The 12,418-nt window shown below is 39.3% G+C and overlaps 1 long non-coding RNA gene across 1 annotated transcript; it reads left to right on the forward strand.

Annotated features, from left to right (window-relative positions):
* Positions 1-3,240: 3,240 nt before the first annotated feature.
* Positions 3,241-12,279, forward strand: LOC130140593 (uncharacterized). The gene is made up of 3 exons (XR_008818587.1): positions 3,241-3,724; positions 10,985-11,068; positions 11,993-12,279. It is a non-coding gene; the product is annotated as an uncharacterized LOC130140593 (long non-coding RNA).
* The last annotated feature ends 139 nt before the right edge of the window (positions 12,280-12,418 follow it).

Genomic DNA, 12,418 nt, shown 5'->3' on the forward strand with positions numbered 1-12,418 from the left:
AGGCTAGAGGCCGGAGAGCTCGACCTCGCCGGCCACTGGCGAGGGCGGCGGCCTCGCTTGGCGAGGGCTAGCCTCGCCTTGGTCGGGCGAGGCTCGAGCCCTCGCTGGAGGCCGCGGCGAGGGCGAGCCTCGCCCGACCAAGGCGAGGCTCGAGCCCTCGCCGGAGGCCGTGGCGAGGGCGAGCCTCGCTCGGCGACCTCGCCGGCGATTTCCATCTGCGTTCTCTCTCTCTCTCTCTCTCTCTCTCTCTCGCCCAACGACCTCGCCAGATCCGGCGAGGTCGGGCCTCGCCCGACCATGGCGAGGCTCGCCCTCGCCGGGGCCTCCGGCGAGGGCTCGAGTCTCGCCCGACCAAGGCGAGGCCGCCGCCCTCACCAGTGGCCGGCGAGGTCGAGCTCACCGGCCTCTGGCCTCTGGCCGGTCACTGGACCGACGACCGGCTAGAGGAAGGAGGGGGGGACCAAAAAAAAAGTGGAAAAAAAAATTCAAAATTTTTTTAAAATATTATTAAAGTTGTCCACGTTAGCGCCACGTCGGCGCCGGTGACCGGCCGCCGGCCGGTAGGCGTCCACGTCGGCAAATTCTGATCAAAATTGACCGAAAGGACTAAATTGGCACAAAAACAAAAGGTTTAGGACTGAATCGGCACCAATTTAAAAGGTTTAGGACTTAATTGGCACCAAAAAAAGGTTTAGGACTAAATTGGCACCAATGCAAAAGGTTTAGGACTGAATTGGCACAAAAAAAAGGTTTAGGACTAAATTGGCACTAATGTAAAAGGTTTATGACTTTTTTGGCACTTTTCCCTCGGAATCTGTTATCTAATTTTTGGAATTTAGAACCTACCCTGTAAACCTTGAAACTTGACCGATTCTCACCAGTAGGATTCTTTGATTCCCGATTCTACCCCGAACCATGCTTTTCCCTAATAATGTTTGTCCATTTCCTCCTAGTCTCATCTTCCCTGTTGAACCACGGTCACCCTGTACTCTTAACCAGACTTACATTTCACAGATACAAAAAGCATAAGAGCCAAAACCCTGTTGGGTTTCTAATGGTTGTTCATGCTACCTCTGGCCATCTTAATCAATCTGCTCTCCATCACTTCTGTTATGGATACTTAGGGATTTCTTTAGGATAATTTTCTATATTAGAGATGTTTGATAATTCTATCAATTAAGTGTATTTTTCAAGATTGCACTTATATTTCCCTTTAATTATGCATATTTTGATTGAAATATATTATCTTAGATAGTCATTTCCTAAAGCCTATAAATAGGCTTATGCACTCTTAATTATGATATATTGAAACATACCAAATTCCTTATTTTTATCTTCTGCATTATTATTTCTTAACTTTGTATTAGAGCATTCTTTCTTGAGGCAACTCTAGTGCACTGGGTGCACTCGATACATCCCATAGCAAAATAAACTCATCCCGCAGCTCGATACTGTTCGCTCGAGTGCTTGTTGAGCTTTTCTTTTTCACGGAGGTAATTTTACGATGCCACGAAGATGCATCTTCTGACAATAACTTTCGTTCAATAAAACTTGGCTTATTCCACTTGTTGTAGCCACACCAATCGTATCGGCTGCATTTGTTTAGTTACTATTATGACAACAAAGTCAACCATAAAGGATGCATGCTGTTCAGCTCCAATAGCAAAGTCAATCACAAAAGATGCATGTTGTTAGCCTCCATTTCTCGACTTTTCACTTCACGTTTTGAGAAGCCGACACCACCACCAAACTCACTACCGTTAGACGAATATTAAAATTACGTTGTCAATGGAAGCTTGGAGCCATCACATGCACCGCCCACCTTGATCCATTGAGTGCTGATTTCATGGAGAAATAAGTTTTCATGGCACTATTTCAAACTCAAGCTGACTTAGTCACCTAGAATTTGAGGAGTGATGCTAAAGATAATTAGAGATAATTAGGGATTTCTCTAGGATAATTTCCTATGTTAGAGATATATGATAATTCATATTGATTCTATGTATCTCTCACTCAAGATTGCATGTATCTCTCTATTTGATTGTGCATATCTTGATTGATATAAGTTATCTTATATAGTCATCTCCAAAAGCTTATAAATAAACCGATGTACTTTCAATTATGATATATCCAAATATACACAATTCCCTACTCTTTCTTTTGGCATTATTATTCCTTAATAACTTCTTTCGAAATGGAGAGCTCATGGCTATGCATATGCATATGCCATTTGGGGGGTTCTTGGTGAAATCATATCAAATTTCATTTCGGGTATTGATCAGTTTTGATGTGGGCGATAAAAATGCAAGTTTTTTCAGGCGCAAATTACAAGGAGAACATGCTTTTCCTAGTCTAAAGAATAACTATGACTAAAAATACATATGCATTCTAAAGCTTGCCAGACTATCAAAAGTAGATGTCTTTTTCAACTCTTCTGCAAGCATAATCAATATGTCATACGGGTAAATGTAGAAGCAACATCTTTAAAATGAAACAAAGCTCTCTACGACAATTACCAAACCGCATTGCCTCGATAGTGGAAGGTTTGCATATTGTGCTGCGATTGGATTCCACAAAACTCGTTCTCTAGCATCTATTTCCATTAAGAAGCTTGCCATTCCATGTGAAGCCATCAAATCCGGATACTAGTCCACTCGCCTCAAAAGTATAAAGCTTAGTCCAAGACTCAGGCTGGCCATACTCCTTCGTAACCCATACACAACAAAAGGAATACGGCTCCAGATGCACAACTGTGTACACGAGATTAATTAACATAGCCAGTTTTGACACCTAAATTTCCCCGATAGTTAAAGTTAGAAAATTCGAGATTTGAGGTCCCATTCCTTATCGCGATAAGGCTTGTTTCTTGACCAAAAGAAAAAATAGAATTTCATTAGTTTCTAATCTTTTTCTCCTAGACATTAGATTTAGACACAGTAAAATATCGAGACCTCGAATCCGATTAATGAATGTCAACCTATGGAGCCTCGGGTGCCGATGGACCATTTTTTAATACCTACTTGACACGGTAAGATTTGAACTCACACCCTTCAAGATTGTGTCACTTGGGGTGACCCACGAAAACCTTAAAAGAAAAATCCTCATCTTTTTCCTCTCATCTTTTTTCTGCTGGGAGGGGTGCGGGCGGCACACAAAACAAAAAGAAAAAATATTTCCTCCTTTGATTTTTTGGTCCGTTCTATATTTTAACTCTTCTTACTTTTCGACTTTTTACTGTGTCTTACCAAGCACGAAAGTCAAGCTCTACACCATTAATATTAGCATCCCCACACCCCGGAACAGAGAAAAAAAATCAAGAGAGATCCCTCTGGACATTGGTCGGCTCTTCCTCGCCGGCCGTCCGCCGTTCACCGCCCATCGTTCACCGCCGTGCCCGGTCGCCATATTTCCATCCGATGGCCGACAGGGAATCTCGGCCACATAACACGGCCTGATTTCAGGAAAATGCCGAGACCTCTCACAAGAGCCTCTCACCGATCTCTCTCGTCCACGGCTGCTCTGTCCATTCGCTCGCTCAACATCGTTAGCTCGTGCCGTTGCCGTTCTTTGTCGTTCCTCGTTGCAGACCGTCTCCGATATCTGCACCGGTCACACCCCTGTTCGGCTCCATCGCTGGTCCCGTATCCTCGTGGGTGACAGGGCTTCATAGCCGTCTCGAGCCCACTTGTTCATTGGCTGCGATTAGAGCTTCCATTTCGTCAAGGTACGGATTTATTTTTGTCTCGGTTTGGCTAAGATATGAGCAAAAGTGTCATGGTCTAGCTCCTGTTTGAACGAAAATAAGATCAAGCCTGATGCTAAAATGATGATCCTTAGCATTTTTGCAAGTTGGTTTCGGGCTGGACGTTTATTTCCGGGTTGTCTTCATTATGTGAACACCAACAAGAAATTGCTCATTACGTGTTTGATAAAATGCCCAAATCAAGCCAATACAAACATTTTGTTGATATTTACCTGTTTTTGGGTTCGTATTGGCGGGATTCATATGACTTAAAAACTCTTGTTGTTTATTGAGTGCTACTTTTATCATGAGACCAAATCTGAGCGTATGTTTTTCGTGTTTTTACCTCTTGTTCTGCATATCAATTTGCGGTATGCGCTCACCAGTGAAGACATGTTTGGAGTATACTATCGGAATGTTAATCCCATGACATATCCACGTCGGGTTACTTCTCCACTTCGCGCATTCTATGGTTCTGCTGTTCTGCAATTTTGAATGTGGGGTGGTCGGTGGCCGACAACGACAAATTTTGGTGGCTGGAGGCGGTCAACGGTAGAGGTCCAATGATGAATGAAGTGAACCGTGTCCATAGCTTGGGGCTTTGGCATGTTGAGCTTTGATGGTGGTTTTGGAAATTCATACACATTGTGCCTTCAGAATAACTACCAAAAGACCAAATAAAAAGCGGCTGGTTTAGGGTCGGTCTTTTTCCTGCTCAATGGTGCATAATCATGATTCCCAAGATCGTAGTAAATTATTAATGCAAAGTAGTTGCCTCCTATTTTCTAAATACCGAAAAAGCAGTTGTTGACTAGAATTAGTATATAAGTTCTACTATTTCAACACTCGAAAGCTTTAGCATCACTCAATTTGTCATATAGGTGGGAATCAAAATATTTCTCTAAGCATATACTTGCTGGGTTTTTGTAACTGTATTTGGAAGGAAGAGTAAATTATCTTATTCTTTTGCCTTTCAATTGTTGGATGTGCTTAAGTTCTATCCCTTGCGGCAGAGGTTGAAGGTGTGCCATTTTCTTTGCCCAATTGCAAGTCTCTGACTCTGCATGCACTAGTGGAGAAATTGGATTATCCTAGTATAGCAAAACTGTTAGCAAGTTAGCCTAATTTGGAGGAACTATCAATAAATGTTGATTCCTTTGATTACACCTAGGCCATGGTATATATCTTCCAAAACTCCTCCCATGATTCATTCATTCAAGTGCTTTTGTTAATTGTAAAATCAACTGGAAAGAGTTAAAATTTATGTGGCCCTTCCTCTGTCTTCTTTATCTTCAGAAATTGCGGAAGTGGATAATCTCTTGAGACAAATGAGGCACTGTTTTACTCTCAGTAGCTTTATCATGCCATGTGAGTTCAGTGAAACATCATAGCTTATGCTTTCCAAGTCCATGATAAAAGGCATTAGCGAATGTTACCGACAAATATAAATGGCCTTTTCCGTATAGCTTTGGAACAGCGAGAAGACTTCAATTGGGGAGAGAGATGAAATTAAGAGGCATGATTGATCTTTGTTGTATTCCTTTTCAGTTGATGTCTTAGCTGAAGAATTAGAAATATTCAGTTTATCACAATAGGGGTGTTTGATGTCCATGAGGTTTATTTTTCATAGTGACTGTTGTTACATTGTGTAAAATGGCTAAGCTCATCAACTTTCAAACAAAGTACTTAGTTTGGCTATCTATTTGCAGGTCAAAAAGAGGAATGTACCGCCGACATCAAACCTTTCAGATTTTGTTCGGTTGTTGTTTGCCATAACACCTTCTTGCCTCTACTTGCCTTTCTGCTTGTTATGCTGAACACCTCTAAACTCAATTCAGCATTCTTAGAAGCTCTTGGGAGGCACAGTAGTTGCTGGTAGAATTCAATCAATTTGCCAGGATCAACTATCTTTTCCTTAAATTCATGCCTTTCATGTCTTTTAGCTTTGAGGACCAACTTTTCCAACATGAGTACATCACCCAGCAAAACCTATACTAGGGAAAGCCCAGATTTTAGTTCTAGACAGTCAGCATCTAACCCAACAATCTGAACCCTCTTAAGATGTTGAGCCAAACCGACAAACAGCTTTTTATAGCCTTCATATTCGTGGACCTCAATCTCATTTAGAAAGCTTATCTTTATCTTTCAGCAATTGAACGGGAAGTGGTTTAGGAAAGGACTTTCGAATCGGATGTGCTCACCCAGTGACAGAGGCCCTGACCAACCAACTATCAAAAAGATATAATCGAACGAAAAGAGAAGAGAACTTCGTATTTTGGTAATTCTCTAGGATTGTTGGGTTTGGCTCAACATGTAAGAGGGTTGATATTGTTGGGTTAGATGTTGACTGTCTAGAGCTAAAATCTGTGCTTTCCCTGGTAAAGTTTTTGCCGTGTGATGTACTCATGTTGGAAAAGTTGGTCCTAAAACTGAAAGGCATGAACGGCATGAATTTAAAGAAAAGCTAGTTGATCCTGGCAAGTTGCTTGAGTTCTACCAGCAACTTCTGTACCTTCCAAGAGTTTTTGAGAATGCTGAATTGAGTTTAGAAGGCATTCAGCACAACATTCAGCATAACACTCCTGTAATCAAATATCTCTTCTTCGTTGTTTTTCTCCTACCTTTTACTCTTTCTGCAATTCTCTCTGCAAATTCTCAAAGACTCCAGTGGACTTCGTTACTCTCTTGCTCTTCCATTCCTCTATTCGCTCTTCAACTCTCTCCATTCCCTAAGCAGCATTGAGCTCTCTTCTAGGGTTTTCGAGTTCTATCCTTCACCAGCTCTCTCTCTCTCAGTTCGCACTTGCCGTTGACGCTTCTGTACACTCCCTCACGGTTTGCTCCAGCAGCTGGTGGCTGCGTTTTTGGTTGATCCTGGAGCTTTTTGAGCTATGGAGACTGACAAAGGGTCGTGGCATGTGCTTCCGTTTCAGCTCCAGTTCGACAAACTGCTCGCTTCTCAGGTTCAGCTCCTGTTTGGAGTTTTTTTGTGTGGGTGGCCGATTTGATTGTTCCAACTCGGTTTTGTGAGGTTTACTCGATCTCTGATTGGCAGGTGAAGATGGCGGAGTGGAATCGGGAGAAGGATTTGCTGGCGATGGTCACGGAGGACTCGAAGGTGGTGCTTCATTGCTTCAATTGGCAGAGGCTGTGGACAATCTGTCCTGGGAATTGCTTCGATTCGAGAAAGTTCTCTTTTTTCTTTATTCAGTGTCTTGGTTTCTTCAACGATGGCTTGGTGTGCCCTTTGAGTCATTGGCCTTTTCTCGTTTTACTTCTTTTGCTTTTCCTAAATGTGCTACGCTTCCTTTTCCAGAGAGGAACCACTGTAATTGCCAATGTAGCTCTAATTGCGTTTGATGGAGAATTGGACGAATATAGAGGTATAAAGTGCTTGAAGTCTAATTGAGAAGGTGACGTCAAACTAGGGAGTTGGTCTTTTACACAAATACGAAGAGTGAATGATGGTGATGTGAGTTTAAATCTAGAGAACTAAGGAGTTGTTACCCTTTTAAAGTGTCCATGAAAATAAAGAACATGAATTGGAGGGCATGTCATTTATGCTAGATAGATTAGATATGTCTGATGCAGAAATGCTTGATGCCCACTTTGAGTTCGTGGGTTTAACCCCTGTAGAATACCATGTCATCAAGCATCTAGAAAGATCTTCTTAGATTTCTGATGGTGACTCTCACAATGTAATTTTATTGCTGGCTCCTCTTCTTTTACTGATTGAGCTTTCTTTTACTGACTGAGCGTGCCCTACAAGGAGAGATTTAGTGGATACTGAAATATAGACTATAGGCGGAAAGTTTCTCACATTTTGTATTGCTTGAAGTTTTATTTATCTTCTTCTCATTACAGAAGGGCATTTCGTCACATCATTTTGATTAATCAAGTTCGCTGGTGGGAGTTTTAACTTTTGAATAGGATATATCTCTCTATGCTGCGTAATTGTATGACAATCTGGTCAAGAGGGACGAAGGGATGAATTGGAGAAAGCAAAGAGACTAGGAGGGTAAGAGGAGCTGCATCCAAGTATGTTAAGATCTTATATGACTTAATCTTTTGGTAATTCAAATTAGTAAGAGCTTAGGATTGGATGCCCAGCCTTGGTAGTTCTTGCTGTCTTATTCTCACTGGAAAACTTTAGAGAGGAGATTCTTTTTCCAGAAACATCTGAATACTTTGCTTGTCATATTGTCTTCTGGACATGGAGAATGTTTTGAGTGCACTATAGTACTTGACCCCATCCTCGAATGGTTTCTGTTAAGACTAAGTTGTAAATACCAGTACACTTGTAACCCTCGTTTGAAGTAAGCTTTTGTGTATCCAATCGACCTTGAGGTTCCATAGTTGAACAACAAAATTTTTGTGATTCAGTTATTGGATTGGAGCCTGCCAACAAGATATAGATTCCCTTGCTTTAGATGACCAACTAGCCCAAAGAAATCCTCTATCAAGTGACCGATATCCCTCTCAGTTATTTTGTACAGTTATGGCGTTTTGCCTAACTTCACAAATATTGATTAACATTTTGTTGGTTAATGTGTGTGCTCTATGTTTCCTCTTCTTCTGTTAATTTTATTGGGAACAGATTATTCATTCTCTCTCTCTCTCTCTCTCTCTCTCTCTCTGTTCTTTTTTGTTTGTAATGAACTCACTTTCTTTGCACATGTCAATGTGTGTCATCAATACTGGCTCTTCTTAATCATTCTAATCTACTGCAGGTAAATGTATAACATTATTATGCTGGCATCCTGATGGCAAGGTTGTTGTCTTGGGACTTGAAGACGGTACGATTTTACTGCATGATGTCGAAGTAAGTTTTCTATGTTGTTACTTACCCTCATTACTTCTCGACTAGAAATTCCTCCTGCAACAGTCCTTTATCATCAGAACGTGTTCTTCTCTAAACTCTTTGGGGAAAGATTCTGAATTGCTCATATTCTGCATGATGCAATGCAAACAGCAAACTTGCTCAGTGAACATTCAGATGCTAATAGAGATGGCAATCCATTTTTATCGGTCATGTCTGTCTATGTCAAGTTAACAATGGATTGCTACATTTGTCAATCTGAGTAGGATAAGATTAACAAAAATTTTTATTTGAAAACTCTATTCAAAGATGACCCTTATGTTAAAAAGGCCAACAAATTACAAGAGATGAATAACCCATTTAACTAATTAGATTGAATTGAATGAGTCGTTCCAATCCTAACATGACCGACATGGCATATGTACAATATGCATATTGTCATCGATGTCAAATAAGTTTGAAAAGAAACTAGTCGTAAGCTTACAAAATCCTAGGTTTACATGAAATGTTAAATTTATATGGTGTGATCAAATTGTAATTTGTAACCACTATGGAATCAAAATCATGTATGATTATCATTAGAGAACTTAATAAACTAAATAAAAACAGGTCGTGATAGGTCAGGTTGTTAATCAAGTTGGCACTATTGTTTAGATAGATATATTACATGAGTCAATTTGTGTTTTGCGGTTTGAACTTTGAACCCGGAACGATATTCGTCTATAAATATTGTTAACTGTTAAGTAGGTAGCCACAATTTTGATGTGACATGATAACCACATAGGGTCACCCATAGTTGTCACATGGAAATATGAGTCATGAATCAAAAAATTAAATCTATGGATTGTGGCTCATGAATATCATCTAATGGAATCATAAAGTCTGATATAATGTTTGAGATTGGTATTGCATGACAGATGTAAATTAATTGTAAAGTATGGTGTTTTTTTTATTGTTGGGTAATAACTATTGATAAAGATATTTTAAAGTCGACTAATGTTATTATTTCCAGACATGAGATATTGCTACAAATTATTTTTCTTTTGTCAAATAAGTACCCATTTGTCTGCAAGGACACAAAGATCGTGTACATAGTGTTGTAATTGGAATCCCATTCATAGAATTTAGTATAAGACAATCAAACCATCCACTAAGCCTGATGCAGCCAACAAAATCATGCAACATGACTACCAAGTTTTTGGTGAAGATTGACTTCGAAACTCATACGAGGATCAGGATTCTTCTTGAAGTTTAATCACAAAAAGTATCAACTAGGATTTGAGTATTATTAGGATTTTATGAAGTTTCCTTTTTTTCTTAAGCTTGAGTAGTAGGATGTTACGCATACTCCAATTGTGTTTCTTGTTTAGAGGTTTCCTATTTCCACTAGGAGTAGAACTTTTAGAGAGTCTACAAATATAGTTGTAATTTTTACTTTTCAATAGAGTTGATGATTTATTGAACCTGGCAAGTGTTTGCTTTGCAGATTGTGTGATGCAATTCATCTTTGGTGTCATGCTTAAGAAACCCTAGGTGAGATGCTTAGGCAGTTTTGCGTGTGATGCCTAAATATTTATTCTTTATTGTGGGACTCATAGTCCTACATCAAAGCCATGAAATGTTTTTGACGATACATTGTTTGATGCACGAGTTAAATTATGAATCAAGGAAATTGATTGACTCATATCTAATCAGTGAAATCAGCGGTGAATTACTTTAATAACATATCATACAGAATTAATATACTCATTCAATAGATTTATATACTTTAGGACTTGAATCTGATTGATGTGCTCAATTGCATTCTTGTCTAGGACAAAATTTCACGTCGCTGCTAATGTTGTCATCAATGATTGAAACTTTTTCAATTGTCAACGACAAATTACAGCCTAGTGTTTACTGGGGTCCAGATCGTTGTGAGAATCTATGGTCTAAGTGGATGGTGTCATATAGAAGCATTTGTCTGTGACATGCTCATTTTCATCAAAATTAATAGCTTCTGTCAATTATTAGTAAAATATGTTCAGTTTAGTCAAATTAGGAAGGTAATTATTTAGGTGACTCTTAAATGATATGATTTGTATCTGCCTCAATTATTCTTGTGGGTGGAAAAGTTTGTAAATAACTGGTTATGTTTTAATCAAGCTATAGCTGCTTGGTCATGAGTAGAATGGCTGAGAACTTGGCTGAGGCTGCTGCAATTCTGTTTCTTTGAGATTTCTACCAGTTTATTATTAATCGTCTTCATGGATTACATTTTGCTGAGAAGAGAGTTTGTTTGTACATAATGATTGTTATCTTACCAAAGTAGCTGTCTTTATGGAACTATGGATTTGCGGTGTGCTGTTTTTGATATGCTAGTTCTTGCAGCAGTTATGCACACTGTGGTATAATCATTCTAACGGGGTATAAATATTAAGCAGAATGGAAAACTGTTAAGAAGCTTGAAGTCCCATATGGCAGCTGTGGCATGTCTCAACTGGGAGGAGGATACCCAAGTGAATAGAGTATGCATCTTTCAACTTAAAAGTTAATACAACTTCGTGATCTTTATTACCAATAGTGGATATCTTATGGCTCACACCTTTCATAATGCTTCGTTTGCAGTTAATTAGTTATTTTAGTCTGGTTTTCTTAAATACTTCTTTTTCAAACTTAGAATCTTATCTCACAGTCCAACAGCATTAGTAAGGGTTTATGGAAGATTTTTGAAAGCAGATTTTGGTGTCATCTTTAACTTGTTGATTTGCTTGGCTCCTTAGCTTTATTCTCATTTTTTTTCATCTTTCTATTTTCTAACTGGAAAGTAATTATTCATTTGTTTTATAGAACGCTTCTGGTAAATCTTTGGCATTTGAAGATCACACTACTCAATTCTTCGCTCCTGCTCCAAGAGTTCCTCGCATGCTTGGACTAGTACTTAGAGATGCTGGTTTAACTGACGATGGTCAAGATTCAATTGTAGAGTTCTCAAATTCTTCAAATCAATGTTTCAATATCCTTTGCAGTGGAGATAAAGATGGGGTTTTGTGCTTCAGTATATTTGGTGTCTTTCCAATCGGAAATATTGTAAGCGTCCGGTCTGTTCAAATCAAATATTTAGCAATTTGGCCTATCAAATTCAGTCGATGAGTCCTTTCCTTGTTCTTGCTTCTCATGCTGCAGTTTTTCTTAATCAATGGATTTGATGGCAGACTGGCAGTTAATCTGTATTGTTTGAAAAGTTGTGGGCTGGTTAAGTACAGAACTATACTAGGTGAGGTTATGCTTGTAAAAGTTCTAGTTGTTTATGCCATTTCCTAGGCTAGATTTCACCTCTGTTGGTCACTTCAGAAATGACATCTCCAACTTCGATACTATGCAATTATATGAAGCTTTTTGTTGTTTGGCCTGAGTTTAGCCTGCCTTACATACTTTGTGCTCTACTCCAGGCTATTGGGTTTCTGCTCTGTTCTTGGAAGATTGAGAGAGCCTATGAAGATCTTCCCCTTTCCAGCAAGTTTAATCCAGGCTATGGACATTGCACAAGCCTTAAGTCTCGACATCACAAGAAAATTTACTTGGAAGGCCCAGATGCTTGTCAAACTTTCCTGCAATATGATGTCGTAAAAACAAGTGCGAAAAAAATGTACAACGTACATACAAACTTAAAGCAACATTTACAGAACTAAATAGCATGCATATAATGAATTATCAATATGATAAAAAGAGAAAGTCATGGTATTGCTTTTCGGTTACCAGACAACATTGTGTCGAATTCGATAAAGTGGTGTTTTTTTTTCACACTGCAATTGCAAGTATTGACATTTTAGTTTGGATTGTTGTTATATAAATAGCATTGATAATTCGATACCCAA

This window comes from Syzygium oleosum, unplaced genomic scaffold (genome assembly GCF_021117445.2).
Source record: "Syzygium oleosum isolate NSW1041296 unplaced genomic scaffold, Sole_v2.1 Sole_v2.20, whole genome shotgun sequence".
Classification (NCBI taxonomy): domain Eukaryota; kingdom Viridiplantae; phylum Streptophyta; class Magnoliopsida; order Myrtales; family Myrtaceae; genus Syzygium; species Syzygium oleosum.